This window comes from Poecile atricapillus, chromosome Z, assembly GCF_030490865.1.
Source record: "Poecile atricapillus isolate bPoeAtr1 chromosome Z, bPoeAtr1.hap1, whole genome shotgun sequence".
NCBI lineage: Eukaryota > Metazoa > Chordata > Aves > Passeriformes > Paridae > Poecile > Poecile atricapillus.
The window spans coordinates 34,370,582-34,390,979 of NC_081289.1; positions in this window are offsets into that span (position 1 = coordinate 34,370,582).

The following is a 20,398-nucleotide window of genomic DNA, read 5'->3' on the forward strand; positions in this document are numbered from 1 at the left end:
CCTCCTCGCCCCATTGAACAGAGAGGCACATGGTGATTGCAGCTGGCCTGTAAGTGTTCACCTCTGCCAATGCTTCCTCAAACTTTTCCCCTGCTCTAGTGTGGGTCCTTGTGGGCTGAGTCCTTCCTGAAGTGTCCCAGTGGGGGTCCCTGAAGGAGAGAGTCCTTCAGAAAACACTCAATTTAGTTTGGGCTCTCCATGGGCCACACTTTCTACATTGCTTATCACGGAATGGTTGAGGTGTGAAGGATCCTCTGGAGGTCATCTGGGCCACCCCAGTTACCAAGGCAAAGCCATGTAGATCGGGTTGCCCAGGACCATCTCCCAGGTGGGAGAATCTACAACCTCCCTGGGCAACTTGTGCCAGCACTCAGTCACCCTCACATTACAAAAGTGTTTCCTGATGGTCAGAGTGAACCTCCTGTGTCTCAGTTTGTGCCCATGCCTCTGGTTCTGTCACTGGGCACTACTGAGAAGAGCCTGGCTCTGTCCTCTTTGTACCTTCCCTTTGTCTACTTACCTTACAAGACCCCTCTGACTTTTCTCCAGGCTGAACAGTCCCAGCCCTCTTTTCCCCATAGGAGAAATGCTCCAGTCCCTTTAATCATCCTTGTGGCTCTTTGTTACACTCTGCCCACATCTCTCTTGTACCAGGGAGCTGAGAACAGAAGGGCTTCCCTTACTGTCCCCCAGAGAATTCTCTCGGATATGTTATCCAGCTGTGGGATTCACAGCATGCTGGGTGAAAATCAGGCCCTGCAGGAGGGGATCTGGGGCTGCTGGCTGACATGAGTCAACAGTGAGCTCGGGTAGCCAAGAGGGCAAACTGCATCCTGGGATGCATCAAATATGGCAACTACCTGGGAAAAAGAGAGGATTGTCCCACTGAACTTAGTGTTGGTGCACATATAAGTGACAGGCTTTATTTAATAAACTGTGTATTGCTTTTAGCAGTCTGTACTATTGAAGTGGATTAACAATTCTCTAAGGTGAAATGAAATCTATAGAGTTTAGCCAGTTGGCCTGCTTTTACAACTTTTTTTTTTTTTTTTTTTTTTTAATTGTTCTGTGTAGTACATTCATTATACCTAGTTTTTCCAACTACAAAACAACCCACCATGTCTTTCTGGGAAAATAGGAAGGATTAATTCATCCACTGGAGATTTTTCAAGTGTATGTTTAGATAAAAACAATTCTATTTTTTGTTTTCCCATGTTAGAAACCATTAACGATCTTAACACTGAAGGTCTGTTTGGGCTTTCTGTTGCCTAAATGTTGTGCTGATCATGGTTTATGTTTTACTTTTGTAAAAGTGTTTTTTGTCTCTGTTGGAGAGTAATATCCCCCATAAAGGTCATGACTTGTAAAGACACATGAAGTGAAGTGAGTGGCACAAAACAGTAGGTAGCAAAGCATTGTACAATTCGATGAACAATAAGGTCAATTACTCCATATCTACTTGTAGTTCAGCACAGCTGGATGGAAAAAAATGCAATATTGACTGGCATTCTGTAGCAGTTTAATGCAGAATAATAATAGAGTTTAAATTGCCAGTTTACCAGAAGTGTCATTCTGAGCGGGCCAGCACAGAAATGAGAAGCAAGCTGTCAGAAAAGTATTACAAAAAGAACTGAAAACTATTAGGAGAACAGAAAAGAAAGAAAACAGTAGAGAGCATATTGCTTGTTAAACTGAAAAACATCCTAGTTTTTCATACACTTTTTTGTCTTAAAACTAACTGGTCAGACCATTGCAAGAGTTCTTTACTATTTAAACACAGTTAGTAGCTTTATAAAGCCGATTAACATCAGAAAAAAGTTCCCAAATAATCAACATCTGAATTCAAATGTTCACTTGCACTAGTAAAGTTCTGTGAAATGAGTGGGTACTGAGATTATATGCAATTCATCAAGTACTGCAGTCCAGTGGAAAATTTGAACAGTAAAGGTTAACTCCCTAATTGCATAAGAATCTTGAGGCAGTACTGTAGTAAAAAGAAAGAGCATTAAAAAGTAAAAGAAGACAAAGAGGAATTTAGCATATACTGATAAATATGCAGTGAAAAGATAATTTTCATTCATATGTCCTCAAAATCATCCAAAAAGAGGATGAACTTGCCTGGGACAGCCATATATATACTCTCACAAGCTTTGTGATTTAAAAAAGTTGAGAGGATCTGTTAGAGAAGCACAGTGGTTTTGATGTGATCTTCCCAAATTTTATATCAAGTGTATTGCTACAGACAGTTTAATGTTTGCATGCAAATTCAGAAATAAAGTAATTTTAGAACTTGGACAATATTTTTATAAGGATACGTTTTGGCATTACATTAAATATATTAACTAGGATGGGCTACCCTCATTGGCATAAAGGAAGCTACTATCTTTTAATGACTGTTTTCTTACACAGTTTAGGATATTTGGTTCAGGTTTATTTTGTCCAGAAAATATATGATAAAATTTTGAATGTTTTTCATTGTATAATTTTTATTGTGTAGGTTAAACATGTTTTTAATGCTGACTGAGAAACAAAAATGCAGAGATAGGATTTGTAAAGCAATCTTTCCTTTCAATATTTCTTCTCTGTTCAGATAGCACAGGGCTGCAAAACTGTAGGAGAAATCTCGACTATGAAATTTACTTTCTCTACAGGATTTTTAATTTTCTTTAAGTTATCTCTTACAACAGCATATGTGGGTTATCCTTCCATTGGAGTTTCCAGCAGTACCATATAATATGGGGGTGGGGGGTGGTTATTGCAAGTTTAAACCCCATGTTCCTTATTAAAAGTCATAGAACATAATTATTTCTCAGTTTTTCTGAACCTAGCAACTTCTTTTGATATTGCAGGTGAAGTCACTACAGAGAAAGGAGTCACTGTCACCCGTACTTCTGTCTAACTTCACATCACTGTCATCCAGCTGTTTCACCGTGTCTGCTGTGAAGGGAAAGCAGGAATCCCAGGAGCAGGATATAGAAAGGATAGAGACAGAAATTAAAACAACAGCTGGTGGCAGAAAGCTTTGGCTGGTAATTGCATATCCTGACTTTGAGTGGCAGCAGCGTCCATACTGCTTAAAAGGCTAGTGTTCAATAAGAAATCTGGCAGTCAGATTTCCAGTTTATGCCTAACCTAGAACACAGTTTTCCCTCAAAACAGTGAAATATGAAGTTTCTTTACTCAGGGAAATATATTATATGCATCACAGGGAATTCTTTTTTGCAAGCCTTTTCATATAGCACCGGTATAATTTCACACACTTCTGAGTTAGAGGTTAGTAAAGGCCTGGTAGATAGCAATACATGTTTCTCCTACTAACACAGCTTTTACTTTCATACTTCTAAGCAATTAAATTTGTGTTAGTTGGTTGTTAGGTCAAGCGTTAATTATAAGTTTTCCTCGATGAGGAACCACAGAGTGTGTGCCAAAGATATTAAAATCTTCTTTTTTTAGACAGAGAGTAATCATGGTACTGGTAATGAAGGAATTGTTTCTCATGTGAATGTAATTATTCACACTTGGATTTTTGCAGCATGAGAACATTCTTTTACAACAGACATTACCCATTGCTAGAAGCTTGCTGCCAGTTTAAATGAGTAGATCTTCTAATCTAGTGTGGTAACATTTCTAAATTGAGTAAAATAAAATTAACTTTGGTGCTGTTATCGGTGTACTTGGCTGTTGTCTACATGACAATTCCTTGGGAAAATTATGATTGACTGCTCTCAAGGCAACAGCTTGAATACAGAGGGTAATGGACAAAGGAAAATAGGACAAAAGTGCACAAAATTGTGTGGTCTTGTAGTTGCTGAGATGGCAATTTCAGCAAGTTCTGACATTTTCATTCAGTCTTACAAGACAACATACAGTTTTTGACATACTGCCAAGCTCTAAATTTGACTGTTTCTAGCCATGCTGGCTGTCTCAGAATTTTTTTTTTTTCTTTTTTACCTGGGTAATGCCCTTTTCATTCTTGTCATGAGAAAAAGAAAACATCTGTTGCTAACCAAAATTTATAGATCAGGATAGAAGCAATCATAATTAAATTCTATTTAGTCATACCAGCAGTTCAGGGGGAAAGGTGACTGCTAGAAATTTTCTCTCTGGAAGATATATTGACATAAACATCACAAGATAAAACCTGACAACTACATGATCTTCTGAGTTTTGAATCAGATTTCAGTTCATTACTTGTGGTAGGGATTAAGAAGTACAAAAACTTTCAATTCTAACAATTAGTTCTTTTTTTTCTTTTGCTAAATTACTTAGAAATAGATCAATAAAAGTATTACAATTTAAAATATAGCCTCAATTTTTCAAACTTTCTTCTCCACATATCAGACTTTTTAGAAAGTGCAATTTTAATCCTTATTGTGCCCTTCAGTTTCTTCAAAATTGATGGATAATTGCAGAACACTGTTAGAGTCCACAGATTGCTTTCTTGTATGAAATTCTTAAAAGGGTTAAGAAAAGAGCAATTACTGGATTACTAAATAATCACATTCATTTACTCTTCAACATTAGTATCATCTAAGCTCTCAAATACCAGAAGAATTTATGTAAGAAATAGTATATTAGTTATCTTGTTCTGAAGCTAAGTCAAGAAACTCACTATCAAATGAATGAACAGATGTTTTAATAATAGGAGAAGAATTAGAAAAATTTCCAGGGTTGCAGTGGTCAATGCACAGAAAGGCATTAATGTCTTGAACTGGTTTCTCAGTGTCTCTTCAATGGTTTCTCACTACAGTGCAGTTCTGAAGTTGTTCAATCATTTGTAGCATTTTGAGGAAGCTCAAAAATTCTTTTTTTTTTTTTCAGTATTCATGTCTTTTTCTAAAACCAAGATAAGAATTTTTCTTTAGAATTTATTTAAAAGTTAATTAAGTTTTTTATATTGTTTTGTATAATTTTGATTATTTTGAGAAACTATAAATTACACGCTGCACTGTCAGATACAACCCGAGGGAAGTATGTACTGTAGATTATCTTTAACAGACAAGGGACATCACACAAAACAGTGTGCCCCCATTAAATAACATGTTAGATACATAGTATTACACAATGACAGCTTAATGAAGAGTGATACTGAGTTTTTTAAATACACTGTACCTGCATCTGCTGCCAATGGTACATTATTCCATATGTAGTCTCACTGAAACCAATTGTGGAAGGAATTATTTTGCTAAATTTGGAAGAAAATATCTAAAACATGTATGTTTAAACATATGTATATTTATATTGAATTTCAGTACAGTACTTTTAAATGTCTTTGTAAAAGTAGATATAAGTTTTAGCTGAGCAGAGACTAGAGGATCTATTCGCTAAATATAAATTTTTGGTGACTATTAGAGAGCAGTCAACTGAAATAGAATGACATGAGAAGGAAAAAAATACAAATATCTGTCTGTCCTGAATTAAAGAAGGAGCTCTAGCATGTTGCTCTTAAATTACACAATCACTCAGGTTAGAAAATGAAGGGATAGCCATTCCACATTGCTTTTTCATGTCCTCTTGTGAGGTAGGATGCCACTAAGTTAGATTGATGGACCCACTGGGAATCTTCCTAAAGCTTATTGCTCTCTTGCACATATACTGCTGGTGTTTGTCCCAGATGTGTGGGAAATTGCAACACAGCAGCAGTAGCAAGTTTATAGGTGAGATCAAGGGATTCTGAACTGTGAAGGAACACTTGGCCTTTGTGAAAAACTAGCATTTGATGCTCAAATTTGTTATCTGCAGCCTCTCCAAAAAGGAGTGGTCTCTGTGGTCTACTTAAAAGACCAGGTATATACAACTATTCTTCAGATTTTTATACAGAAAAGATTCTCAGTATTTTGAAAGAATCTGAGAACACATTATATACAGTTTTGCTTTGATTTTTCTTTCTGAAACACCAAAGAACTGTAGAGATGACCACAGGAAGACCAAGGGATTTAGTGAAAGGACTAAATTAATCTTCCCAGTCAGAGATGCAAGTAATGACCTCCAATATGCCGATATCAATTAGTAAAAAATACTATCCTCTGGGGTCCTGCAGATCATTACAGATTTGGTGCCCCAATCTGTGGCTTAATGGCTGACCTGTATGGAGGGCAAAACAAAACTTTATTATTTGGAGGAGGAGAGAAAAGGTGGTAAAGGCACCTTCCCTATCAGAGTGCAGAAAAGGTGGTGCTAGCTCCATTAATCTTTGTAATGGCTGCCTGCTACCTGTCCCCATAAGCTCCCTCAGGGGCATTGTAAACTGCAGCAGGCACATTGGCTGAACAGGAAATCCTTTTCCTTCTAAGTGAAAAGACAGAAACTGGACCTGAGGGCTTGCCTCATGATCCTCAAGAAAATGAACTTCCATTAACTTTTTTGTAGTCTGTGCTTTATCATGACTTTAATGTTTTAATGATTTAATGGTCCTTGTAATTCTGTTTGCAGATAATGTGGCACTTGGCTCCACTGTAGTTTGTATCTGAAGATAAAATTTTGCATGTTACAGCTTTCACACATGAGAATTTACATCCATACGTTTAGAATATCGATAGCATTTTTTCCTTCAACAGATTGCTTATGCATGATGAAAAAGAATTTTTTTACTTGATTACTAATTTTTTTCCCCTCTGCTTTCCATCACCTAAAACAGCTTGGTTTTCTTTGAATACATGGAGCAATTTTCAAAGAAAATGAAAATGAGATAGGTGTGTTTTATAGCTGCCTTTCCTTATGAAGTAAATATATACATCTCTTCTAAAAGACAAGGGATGCTGTTCAGCATCCCTTACATGTGGCAATAATCTTCATTAAATTTGTAAATGATCTTCTAACAGTGCCTTATTAGATGTTAATGCTGTATTAAACACAAAAAATGGTGTAATAAACTCATAAATACATCTAGGTGTGAATTAACTGCTTGAGTTAATACAAATAATTTTAAGTTAGGTTTTTAGAGAGAGGAAGTGCATGTTTGGAAAAAAGATGCATTTATCAGCCCAAATACACTTGACTTAGATGTATGCTAGTCTCAGCAGGAATGGCACATCCCATTTCAGTAGTCCTTCCACAAGAAGTATTGCAGCAAATTATATTTTTCATTGTGTGTGGGGGACACTGTTTATTTGTTTGAGTCTTTTTTTAAGAAATCTAAGAAACAGGCCTTTGTTAAAATCTAAATGTCAGAAGACATTTATATATAGACATATAGGCATGTTCTCTTATGTGACTGGTGGCATATTTCTCTACATTCTGCTCAAAATTCTTCTCCCCAAACTTTGCCATATCAATAAAAGGCCATTTTTTTCCTATAATAGAAGGATTGTTTATGGAGTATCTGCCTCCAGTAACCAGTTATCTCTGCAGAGCAGGTATTAAATTTTTCTTCTGCTTGGACAAGAAGAAGAGCAAGGTCTGTCAAAATGACAAGTGCACACGAATTGTAACCTTTCAGTTTATTCATCATAGAGGTCTAATTGTAAATAGAAGAAAAAAACCCAGCTGTAAACTCTATGATGAAGGCTGTAGTCATTGGGGTGATTTTGGTCCCACAGAGGGAAAGGTTTTCTTATCACCTTGGAGAGTTCAGCTATACTGCATTGAAATACCAGTGTATAACTCCTATTAATACCATCATTGTAATGTCTCATATTTTTAGACTTTTAAGTATCTTTGCTACTCAGTATAAAAGAATCTGACTTTTAAACAAGTCAGTGAAGGGATTTCCTTATTTGAGCAAAAATTCTACAGACAGGCTGGAACACAATCCTCAACCCCCTGATTCCTCAGTAGCTACTACCAGAGGAGAACTGAAACCTTTAAACCTCCTCTCCAGCAACAAAAGTCCCACTCTAGGACCTAGAAACCTAGGTCCTGCTCATTTGATGGATGCATTTGGGGTGATGGTGGGAGCTGGGGAACTTCCCTGTGGAGGATTCTGTGCATAAATATCTTGCAGCAAGAAGTTATCCGTATTCTAGGCAATAGCACCCACACCTGCCAAATATTTTTAAAAGAGAACATAATCCAAAAGATCAAATTACTTGAATTGTTTCACTTATGCCTCACAGTCATTACACTTCCTTGATGAACACTTCACCTCCTCTAATTTAGCCTAAAAACCCAAATTAGGCATCTTCACTCCATGTGCAGATGCTATTTTATACAATTAGGTCAAATGAAAGATTTTCTTGAATTGAGAAGCCAAATTTTATGTGTACCTGTGCACTTCCATATGAGCTTTTCTCATTTACCTATATGTGCCTACAACAAAGTTTATGTGAGTGGAAACTCAATTTTAACATTCATTTTCTGCCATGCAGGAAACATAAATCCTACATTAACTCTGAGAATCTGAAGAAACCAGATTTTGCACTTGTATAATGTTAATAATGCCAAGTTTTCTTCTTAATTAAGATATCCTAATTTCATCTAAGAGAAGAAAAATTCAGCAATTTTTTATGCTAATTGGGGGTCCATCAATCTGACAAACAGCATGTTATAATTTCAAGACAGTCAAAATGATTACACATCTCAGAGATTATAGTAAGCAGTTACTGACATTGGTGACAGGACACATTTCATTAGTAAGCTTTCTGTCACATATTGGTGGCTATTCTGCCCTTAAAATAAAAAAAAAAATAATCTCTTAGTAATGGCATTAGACTTATGTTGTCAGTCAGAATGGCCAATAAATCAACTATCTCTCTGATCCTGACTCAAATTTAATTTTGTTGCCTATGCAGGACACTTTATAATAAGAAAAATAATAAAAAGGCCCCAATTTTGCATCAGCTGTAAGGTTCATGTTCTCCTTTTTTTTCTTCCTTGTGTATTAAAAAAATCACTTTTTGCCTTATTCAAAAGAAGAAATACATTTAAAAATTTGAAGCACCAGTTTACCAAGTATTTTAAAAGTTAATTACCTTAAATATAATTCTGGCAAAAAGCAAATTACACCTCCATAGCTCATGCATATCTTGTATCTTGCATCTCAGTGGAATTCCACATCCTGGTGTTTAAAGTATGGGTGACACATGATTTATGTTGGTTTGTTGGTTTTGCACCTGACATTTATTTGTTTCTCTTTGATGAGATGAGAAATAATGTGTCTTGTCTTGTCTCAACACACACCACTCAAATTCTAGCTTACAAAAGTGGAGAAACATGCATCTTTTTGTCATATATACATGGTTCAGTGACAACCAGTTTAGATATTTGTGGACAAGAATATACCCACTATATTGTTCAGTGTACACTGTGCTTTCTCTTTCACTCAAAGCCTTAAGAGTGTACAGGACAGTCACCGAGTTCAGTAGTTATTTTTGTTTCTTCAGATTTCCTAGAAATGTCTTGCTTTTGGCAGTTCATATACAAGTAGAGACAATTCTGCCAGGTATTGCCACTAGTGACTTCACACTTCTTACTGAGCTGGTGAGTAGCTTGACTACTGTTGAGGAGAACTTTTTTATGTATTTTGGCAGGAAACCGTGGAGCACATTTCAGAACAGTCAATGAAATTTAGGTGAGACTGACAGAGATTAAAAGTAAAATTCTGAAGAGAACACAGTAAGTTTAGATGGCAATACAGACAAACACAACTGCACACAGAGAATATTGCAGGAATATCAGAATTGGCTGCATCCATACTGGATTCAGCAAATATTGTAATTTTATGACTCTAAAAATCAGTGATTCTGAGTGTTAAAAACAGGAATTGCTGCCTGTGGAAGAAGACAGCATAGAGCCCAATTAAATCATGTTATCTTTAGTTAGTGTCAGGAGATCAATCAAGCAGAAATCACACAGCTTTTGTGTAGAGGCTGGATTGCTAAACCCAAATGAGTTATTCACCTTGTTCATCTTAGTATGTCCTGGCGGGAGTACAATATTATGAAGGCTAGAAACAGCAGCCTTGGAGATCTTTGAGAGAACCACTGCTGAAATTATATATTTTTCATTTTAATTACATATTTTTTAAACATATTTAATTACATTTTTGCAAAATGTCTCAATTTTTCTAGTTAATATGTTAAGATGTTAATTGGTGATAAATTTAATATGTACATACCATATTATTCTGATTTAAAATTGTATTTTTAATTGACCTAGATTGTCTAATTTCTCTTTCCATCACTAACCTGTAGGCATGCAGAAAAATGGCCTCAGTGTTCTCTGTCAATGTTTCTAAAATACTATCAATTTCTGTCAAACTCCTAATGTTGATAATTTATCAACTTCCATTTCTGTGAAGCTGTTCTACAATAAAGGCCAAAACCAGCAACCATTCTTTTGGCCAAGACCCTATCATGCTGGTCTAAGCCAATTTTAGTTTAAATTTTTCCTCAAACCCAAAAGTCAATAGCTGAAATAGATTGAATCTGCAGAAAGAGATCTGTCTACAAGAATTGTGGGAAGGAAAACAAAACTAGAGCCATGTGGCTCCAAATCAGAAGAATAAAAGGGAGATTTTTCTGACTGCTTTTTGGCAGGAGACGGAAGAGCACTGGATGGGCTCAGTCTCACCTCCTGTCTCAATATGTGTATGTAGTCGCCAATGCAGTGAGGTTCTAAATAAAATCTGTTTGGAAAAAATGCCAAATGGACATAGGCTGTTAAAGTGAGTAATTGGCAATGTCATTGTGATTGATACGGTCTATTGGTGAAACTTGCAATTCACATCTTTCCATTGGTTTTCAGTCATTTTCACAGCCATCTGGTTTAGGTTATGTTTTTAAACGTTCAAAGTTAATCCAAGTAAGACAGTTTTCAGGTATACTGCTCTGAAGAAGAGAGAAGTCTAAATGGTAGTTGAAATGCGGTCGGTATTTTACATGTTTATACTTTGAATGCAGCTGAAGTTTCATATGGGCTCAGAATGGTAATATTTAACTTTACCATATTACATCATGCAACACAGCTTTATAGGACAGCTTAGTGTTATTTTGGAAAAAATCCCAAACCTTTAAATTCAATACTTCAAATACTCTTGAAGTATTAAACTGATGTATAGCTTGAAAACGAATTTAAAGTTCTTCTTAGACACTGTATAGCCACTGAATTGCTATTTTATACAGCAAGCAATTTTTCATATAGATAAATGGAAGTTATATTCAGAAAATATCACAAAAGAAAATAATATGGTTTTTGCCTAACAAAATTTAAAAAATACAATTTTTTTTTTTTCTGCCTTTATAAAAGTCCTTTATAGAACAAAAATTTACCTGGATGTTCCAGTGACAATTTTAAAAATATTTCTGTATACTTTTAATTACACGATTGAAGTTACAACTATCTGCTTAAATCTAATAATTTGAGATAAAATATTGCATTCCAAGTATATGACTAATAATAATCTGGAGGACTGTTTTTTTTATGTTCAACTGGCTGATTTATCACGGTAAATTTAAGGAAAGTACAACACTATTTTGGTAAGTGTCCTGGGGTGACTTTATGAAACTGGTATTCCCAATTGCCTGGTTTATGTTATATATTAAGTTCTTCACCTTTAAGATTACCTTTGCGAGCTACGGAAGTTAAAACCGCTGGAGGCTGATGGGAGATTTTTCTCCTGGCCAATAACTGGCAATTTCTGAGAATCGACAGCATCTTTAACCATTGAAAAGTGAGATCAACCTGTGAACACCACCTTAAGATCTAAACCCAGGAATTTCTTTGTCTCTTTGTTTTCCTGGCTGTGAAAGGTAACAAAGCTCCGGCTGGCCTCCCGTTCCCTGCCCAGGCCATGTTGCCCAGGCAGGGGCTGGGCTGGGCCCAGCGGCTCCCGGCCGGGAGATGGGGCCTGCGGGGCTTGCCCCGGGCTCTGGCTGGGCCGGGCTCTGCTGCAGCCTCCCAAGAAGTCTCCAGGGTGGCTGAAGCTTTCTCCAAGAGGCTCCCAAGCTCTAAGCACCGCTGAAGTGAAAGCTGACACCATGAACACCTGCAGCTGGAGCAAGACTTTAACTCTTTTACTACCCAGATGCGACTTGCAGATTTAATCTTTTTTTCCAGGAAGAAGGCAAAAGAGAGTGATCAACAGGTCAAGAGACAACATAAACTATCAAAAGCGGTAAAGAAAGGAATTAAGCTTCAGATGGGGGAGAGAAATAAGGAGATGCTTTAATAAGCTGAAATATTCTTCTGTTAAAGCTATGGAGATGGACAGTAGTGTTCTGAAAAAACTCCTTTAATTCATGACAGTATGGTGGGTGGAATGGAGTATTTCAAAGTGTGGATTTAAGCAAATGGTGAAGTAGTTGTGATCTTATGAGATGCTGGAACAGAAAAAGAGAGAAGTAATAGTTGATTTGTAGCCTTTAAGACGCAAAGAGAAAACTCCTGTTTCCAGAGAGGCTCACAAAAATAGTTTTCTTGTGAGAAACTCCATAGGTTAGCAGAAGACGACTTCTGATACAGTGAGGTGCTGGAACAGAGGGGGGAGAAGTAATAGTTGAAGATTTGGGGCTGTTGTAGAGGCAAAGAGAAAACTTCTGTTTTCCAGGGAAGCTCACAGAGACAGATGAAGAGAACTTTTGCCTTTGAATAACTCACCCTTAAAATGACATTACTGGACTCATGACCCATAACACACCTCGGAGTGATGTGAAATGGGAGGAGAGAACTGATGGCAGAAGTTCTGGGCGGCTGGCATCAGAGAAATAGAAAGCCATGAAGAAAATGGTTTTCTTGTGAAAAAAACCTCCATAGATTAGCAGAAGAAAACTTTTTTCTCTACAAAGACTGATGAAAGGACTATAGAAAAATTGAGACTGTTCTAACCACCAGGTTTTTTTGTCTCTGTGTTGTCATGTGAACAAGAGAATGGTTGGGTGGTGGGGAAAAAAGGTTTCTGGAAGTTTTATTCTGGTTTCTTATTCTTGTAGATTTTGTTAATAAATTTTCTTTGTTCCTTTTAAGGTTTAAGCCTGTTTTGCTCTATTTCCAATCCATATCTCAGAGCAAGAAATGAGTAAGTTTTCTAGTGATTTTTTAGCTAATGCTTTAAAACCACCACAGTAAGAAACACAAAATTGATGCAAGACATTACCTTTCCATCTAGAAGTTTTCTACTGGAACTGTGAAAAATTTCAATATGGCCCATTTGGAAAGTACACTGTGATTTGAACATAAATAATAAGGACATGTATGTATCTCAGAGGGGATATCTGTTCCAGGTGTACTGTGATTATTCCATCCTTGGTTAATAGAAGCTTAAGATGTCTGTTGCTATGGCTGTGCCTCATAGCTGACAGAGTTTGCTCTGAAAACAGGATGAAGCATAAGAACCAAAGGAGGAATTTTTGTTTCTTTTAGAATAATAAATTTGATCCACAGATAAGATTTAGATCTTGTAACACAGGGACACACACAAGCTTTGTTTTCTCATTGCACTGAAAAGTAATATTTTCCTTTCATAGATTGGTTTATTTTTATTTTTTTTTTGTATCTGTTACCCATGGCAAATTGATTCATGCTTTTGAATATCCTTCAGGAAGGTGCTTGTATCACACATAAGAATGAGAAAAAGTAAAATAATTAAGGAAGTACATTCAAGTTTAAGGCAAAATTGTGATTAAAAACATTTTTTCAGATCTCTGAGTATGGCTAGGGGTATTTTCTCTCTTATTCAAATTTACCAAGGCAGAATGCCTGTTGTTATTCTGAACCATTTGAATAGATTTTTTTCCTAAGTTAAATTATTTAGAGCAAGATAAAGAAGAAAGTAAAAACACTTATATGTGCACAAATAAATAATTTTGAATTGATAAGAAAAGTGCTACAAAATACTGCAGAAATATATTAGAAAATTATCTATAATTGCAAAGTTAAATGCAAAACAATGGTAGAAATTATGGAGAAATAAATTTTAAAGCTTTCTCCAGAGATGTATGTACTAGGGGAACAGTAGCAAAAATTCCTTGTTTTCTAAGAAAAGAGCCATCTGGTAGTCTGACTGGGTTTAGATTACATCTAGGATTTTAAAATTTGTGTTACCACTTGTATTCAGACCTTCTATTCTGCATAACTCATTTTACATCTGAAGAGGAAAGCACCTTGCTTTCTGTTAACCTTAGTGGAACATCTGTTTTTTCCCCAGCTGTTTGGTATTTAATGAAATACCTTCTAACATATGTTACCAGCTGCCCCCACAAAGGCAAGAGTAACCCAGGTGTTGTTAATAGATCCCTTGGGGCTGACTAGAATGAAATGATGCTGAAGGATTGGTGTTTGTAAATATATATAAATATATAGATATATGTAGGGTATATTCTAGTACAAATTGCAGTTGAAAGCAGGTATGTAGGCTGTATTTTTGTTATTATCTACAGAAATATAGCAATATGAAAGGACAAAAATATTACTCAAGAAAATGCATAAGGTGAAAGAAAAAAAAAAGAGAGAGAAGTCTAATCATTTCACACCCAAAACCTTACCTCTCTCAAGGAATACAAACCTGGCCTCAATAAAGCACCTTGCCACTTCCACAGATAGGCAGATGTTTTGAGTCATTAGTCATTAGTAGTTCAGTCTCTCACAAGATATTATCATGTATTTATAGAAAACTAAAGAAATTAAATAAAGTCCTCTAAAGCAGTAAATGACCAATTTACTGTAAATTATATCAGCAATAAATACTTACTGTTTTGGGGTTTTTTTTTGTATTTTTGAGTTGGAATAAATATTAGAAAGCCCTTTATTTGTATATTTTATAATCAATGCTCATATAACACACTTTGCAATTTACAGGGATTCCCTAAGCCATAGGTATCACACCATTTAGGAAATCAAAGAAAGGTGGTTTCCTTACCATTTCCTTGCCACATTTCAGGTCCTGTGTGCTGGAAACATCCCACTTCAAGGTATGGGTACAGGAAGGAGGGATGGCATTTGTTTTCCCAAGTCACTGTCACACATGATGGAGCCCTGCTTTCCTGGAGATGACTGAACACCTGCCGATGAGAAGCAGTGAATGAATTATTTTTATTTTTTTGGTGTAGTTTGTATGTATAGCTTCTGCTTTATCTACTAAACTGTCTTTATCTCAACCCGAGAGTTTTCAGTCTTTTACTCTCCCAGTTCACTCCCTCATCTCACTGGGGGTGAGTGAGTGACTGGGTGGTGCCTGGTTGTCACCTGGGGTTAAATCATGACAGAACTATGGAATACTCTTACAAAAATACTACCTGAGTTACATGAAAATGAGACTACATGAAAAATCAGACTATTCCAGACACAGCAGCAGGTGAGTGAAAACATGACCAAAAAAGAAGAGCTGGATTAAGACTGTGGAAATCGTTTTGATTTGATAATCAGGGAATATTAAAGTTATTGTATTCAGATCTAATGATCCATCAGTGTTTCAAGACAGACCTTCAAGGCGCATTTCAGGACCTAAGGTAGACCTGAATCTTTCTTTGGAAAAGTCTCCTTTTTCTTTCTGCTTTTTCAGGCCCTAAAAAAAATAATTAAAAAGCCCTCTGGGAATCATCTCCTTTGACTGAAGTTTTTCTTTTCAGGTATTTCCATTTAGTTAATTTAATCTAAAGATAATAATAGTAGCAAGTTGCATCCTCTAGTAGCACCTATTTATTTATAGAACAAATCTATTGGTGCCAAAATTTTTAGGAGTATTTGATGGCAAGTGGCAGTGTTTCTTTGGAGGGAATTAATTTTATTAAATGGTGCATTGGTTTTGAAGTCGAAAGTTTGATGATGCATCATTTTCTTGCATTTGCTTTAAATAAGGGTGCAATTGAACCTGTCCAATCAGCACATCACGGTGTGGAAGTGACATATATTTCAGAAGTACAGTTAGCTTGATTATATGATACTCTTTTTAGTTAAAAATAGGTAAAGGACTTTTTAAATTGCATAGGTAATCTGAATTAAAAAGCTTGGACAGCCATTTCTGTAGGAGGAGGATGCAGGCTGCACTTAAACTATAGTACTTTGAATACATCTTTGGCTTCCAGTCTGTGTTCAAAGTCAGATCCATGATATGAAAATAGGTAGATATGCTAGTTACAAGATGACATGTATGGGATAATTCATATTTTTTCACACATCTGCCAAGCAAAGAACTCAAAGAGCCATCCAGTCCAACCACTGCTATAATGGGTATCTAAATTATGGGATCCTTCATAAACTTCCGAAGTGCCATGATAAAACTAGAAATACTGAGTGGAAAACACTGCTGGAAAGCCTTTGTGTTCTACTGGATAGAAACCTGTTTTGCAGCTTGAACATGTTCATGGTAAGTTTCTACTCACTTGTTCTTTTGCCAGCTGTGCCCTTAAGCTTAAGTGTGCTTTGAGATAGCAGTCGTATTTTCTCTCACTGTTTGCTTTTTTAGGCAAAACAAGTCTTTTTCATTTATTCTCCACTTACAAGATAGATTGTCATTCTCCTGCTGAGAGGCTGTGTACAATTAGCTCAAGGACGGTGCTGCTGAAGCTGCACAGCTTCTGAGCAGCACAGGTTGAATCGGCCTGCCTGGAAGTGTGTGAATATTTATGTCCATCAATGTGAGCTAACCTTTCTTAGGCTTTTCTGTATCTTGATTTTGAATAATCTTTAATGAAGATATACAGCCAGAATTGCAGCCCATAGGTGTGAAAGAATGGGTGGTGAAAGGATGAATGGAACATTTAACAAAGTTCTGAATTAAGTCTGCTGAAAGAATAGTTTGTCACAGAATTTGCCTAGTTCAAATGGGCATTTAAATCCTTTTCTTACTGAACAGAATTTTGAACTTTGCAAAGAATCAGCAATAATTTGGTTTCATGTTAAGAATTTATACAATGGGAGAAATTAAGCAAGAAGAAATATACTTCTGAAATAAATTTTACTATAAACTGGGGCTGCAATCTTATCCAAACTCTTCCTTCTGCTGGAATAAATTACTGGAGGATTTCCAGTATGTAATATAGTCCTACATGTGTAAAAACATCAAAGCAAAAGTGTTTAGAAACTAGAGACAATACTTTCAGCTGTCCCTAACATCTTTTCATTAAAGGGTATATAGGCCTTATATCTTGATTTCAATATTTGGTGTAGAAAGGGCCCAAATATATTTTGAGCCTTCCCCTTCCCAGATTTACTGTAGAGCAATGCCAAGATAGAAATAATCTATTATCAAATTAACCTCAGTTTCAGAAAATGTGTCTCTAAGTGTTTTGTCTTAACCTGTTTTTGGTGTAGCGAATAATGTAAGAAATAATAAAGAAATGCTTGAATGACAAGGATGGTTAATAGCACTCTGACATTCTGATTTTATGTAAAGTAGACTTTTAGATGGACAGAAATCTTTTTATTGAGCTAGACTGATCATATTTCTGGGAAGGTGGTCAAAACCCAAGATTCCCACGTTGGAGAAATTGTCTGGGCTTCCTTTTTTTTTTTTTTTTTGATTATGGGATGGTACTCTCTGAAGCCTTGAATTGTTATACTTACGTAGTGTTAGGATCCCCTTGAAGCAACATTTATAGAAATGTCTGTCTTTTTTAATTGGGAACTGTTGGTTTAATCTAGATCTGCATATTTAGAAGGAGGATGGAGTAGAAAGAGGAACAGTAAGGAGTGTAACATCTTGCTGCATTAAATGCAACTCCATTTTCACTGCTCACTCACTCAGAAGCGATCTGTGACACACAGGGTTATTCCAGTACAAATTACCATTCAGTTAGCAGAGCTTTATGACAAGATGTTCTAATAGCAGTGCATTGTCATAATGTCACTGCAAAGCTTGGAGATGGATTTGGCAGATGTAATTTCTTTTTGGAGACATATGATAATAAGAACAACCTACGTGTTTCGCAGTGTAAAAAAATCAAAGTAACCAGGGTCTTCAGCTGATGCAGTGGCACTGACAGAAATACAGCATACATTTGTATACAGAGAGTAAATAGGGCAAAGCTTTCTAAGATAAACCTCTGCATGAATTTGCCAAGCAAGCCAAAGATATTAGTTTCATCTTTTATATTGTGCCTTAATATCTAGTACAATGTTAGAATTCAAAGTATCTGGTGAACTATTTAAAGTTGTGACTGAAATTGCAATCACTGACAAATGACTAAAGTGCTTCTTTGAGTCTACAACAACAAAATATACAAAATGGCACTGGATTTACAGTCTATGATGGGCTTGAGACTGTAGAAACAAGTAAGTTTTGCAGTTTCTTCCGGCTGGAAGTAGGATACTCATCTAACATAAAGGTTAAATTCCTTTTGGCCAAAAGAAACTATTGTGTTACCAAAAGTACAGTTAGAACAAATAGAGTATGATTTCTAGGAAGTAGATATGAGGAATTCAGAGAATTTTCAGTAAGAGCATACTGTGAATCAAAAAGAAGAAATAAAAGTAGTGTTTGGAGAATTGATTTACATCAACTAGATTTGTAAGAACAACTTAACCCATTTTCCTGATTTTTCTGTGAATCTATGTTGGAGTTACAAGCCTAACTAATGAAATGCCATTTTAAAATGCACACAGTTACATATTTTTTTCATAACACATAGCAGTGGCAAAACTATAGAAATTACAATAAACCAGTATATCAAAATCAACATGACCATGGACAACTGATTTGTGTGATAAAGGCATTATAAGTGAATTGCTTACCTACATTTTAAGTGTGAATTGAGTGCTGTCAAAGACATACTTTCTGGTGACTGTATAATTTAATTAGTTTTTTATTTATATTTAATTAGTTTGGGTTTTTTTTTTTGCTTCTGTTACAAAGATCTGACTTTTTGTTTTGCAGCCAGATCTTTGTGGGCACTTTCAAATAGTATATTTGTCTGTCTGAGATGGAGAGACATTTATCATTGTATTCCTTGCTCATGAATATAATATTGTGTTGCAAACCATTCCTGCTAAATCACCTTGTAACAGTAATGACATCTGGATTTTTTGAAGGTGTAGCTTGATTATTTTCAAGGAGATACAGAGAGATTTTAACATTGATTAACATTGTTCATTCTGCTTCATTCTTGGTGAAGTTAAAACAAGCTTAATTGAACTATCTGGTAAATACATAAAAAAAAATATCAAGAGATTTTTTAATGGTGTGGCAAAATGACACTTCTGTCTGTCGAGTGACATTTCTTGAATGATTAACATTGCTTCCTTTATTCAAAACAGAGCTAGGATATTTTTCAAGTAAAATTTAAAGGACTTTTAGAAAAGACAATAAATATTTTCCTCACCGTAGGATAATACTAAATCCCAAAGACACAAATAAAAGTGTGTACTGAAGAACATAGCTGTGAAAAATTCCACGTAAAATCCTGGAGGTTTGGCAAAGTTGGAAATAGAATCTTACATTGGCAATGCCTCAAATAATTTTTAATTATACTGAGGCTATCAGCCTCAGGTCTTCTGTGGTATATTTATTGTAGTGCTTTACATGTTTGAGGATCTAGCTAGAGAAGATTAAGTTTTTAAAATGAAATTTTGAAGCTTTTAAACTTTAAAACATCAACTGACTGAGAAATCAATGAGCTAAAGGTTATTTAAAGTGTTAAAATTCATGGGCATTATGCACAATGCAAGAATAGATTAAAAGCTAATACTTTTTAAATGAATCATATACACTACTTTTTAAATGAATACAATACTTTTTTAATGAATTGTACGTACAGAAAGAAAATGTTTTGTTAAAAACTTTCATTTAGTTTTAACACAAATTTTAGGAGTTTTTCAGAGCAGGAGATAGAGGGAATTTTTGTGTTGAGAGACAAATTACTAATTCATTTTACATTCTTAACTTATCTGAAGTCAGCTTCCTAATTAGGTTAAAAGTCTTAGTCAAATTCTACTCTTAGCCCACAAACGTAATTTTGTGTGTGTGCCTGTCTGGTCTGGACACACTAACGAGAGTAATTTATGAGCTCTTTATGAATACAAGATTTGATGTGTGTTCTTTCTATAATTAGACGTTTTCAGTGTATAGTTTGCATACAAGTAATTCTGGTTCATCTCTAACAGTTCTCAGTGTGCTTTGTCTTTTGGACTGGATTTGATTAACTTGCTCAAAGACACCTAGAGAAACAGCAGCACTGATGAATAAGAACAGACTTCCACTGACTGTGTTCTTTTGACCTGTGATTTTGGTTTGACTGAGGGACATGTTGGGAGTCACACAGATGGAAAAATACCAAGGCAGTAGTATGCAGCAGAATCGTGTTGTTTTCACAGCTGGGAATTAATGGTCAAGAATATGCACTGGTGTCTATGTCTTTTTTTGTTTGTTTTTGTTGGTTTTTTTTTGGTTTTGTTTTTTTCCCAATTCAGAACAATATTGAATGGAAATACCTCACTAGACAGCCAGAAGTACTCCAAGTTTGTAGCTATATCAAAGGTGTCAGTGCTGATCTGCATTCTTTGAAGCTGAAAGTCACAGAAAAGGAAAAAA